Raw genomic sequence first — 712 nt, 5'->3', positions numbered from 1 at the left:
GTTAAGCCAATCTCTGAAATTGTTTCCATTTTGTATTTGGTCACAACGATTCAAGTCAAACATAATGTTCTTTAATTCTCCTAAGCAAACAACTGCACAATGGTGATCTAAAATGTTCATTTCATAAAACTTCAAAATGTGATCAGGGAAACTCATAATTCTAAGGCTTGTCTGAACTACAGATCAAGTTCAAGACCATTCTGGGCAAGTTGGTGAGAACCTTGTCTCAAAATAAAAAGAAAAAATTATTTGGGGAAATAGTTTAGTGGTAGAGCCCTTGGATAGCACAATCCCAAGTGCCAAATAAAACAAGAAAGCAAGGGAGAAAGAGAAGAAGAGAGAGAAAGAAGAATGAATTGAGAGAAGCAAGAGAAGGGAGTAAGGAAAGGAGAAGGGAGTGAAGGAAAGCAAAAGAAAACAAAAATAATGATTAATTTTTTGGGTGGCCAGCAATATATTTTTTACCTCAACGAATTAAAAAAAAAAGACTATTGGTCGACTTCTCTGTTTTTATGCCAATACCAAGCTGTTTTCAATACTGTAGCTCTGTAATAGAGTTTGAAGTCAGGGATGGTAATGCCTCCAGACGTTCCTTTATTGTATAAGATTGTTTTGGCTATCCTGGGTTTTTTGTTTTTCCATATAAAGTTGATTATTGTCTTCTCCAGATCTGTGAAGAATTTTGATGGGATTTTGATGGGGATTGCATTGA

The sequence above is a fragment of the Alexandromys fortis genome, unplaced genomic scaffold, assembly GCF_014885135.2.
Source record: "Alexandromys fortis isolate MF-2015 unplaced genomic scaffold, M_Fortis_MF-2015_v1.1 scaffold_0, whole genome shotgun sequence".
Lineage (NCBI taxonomy): Eukaryota > Metazoa > Chordata > Mammalia > Rodentia > Cricetidae > Alexandromys > Alexandromys fortis.
This window is presented reverse-complemented; position numbering follows the sequence as displayed.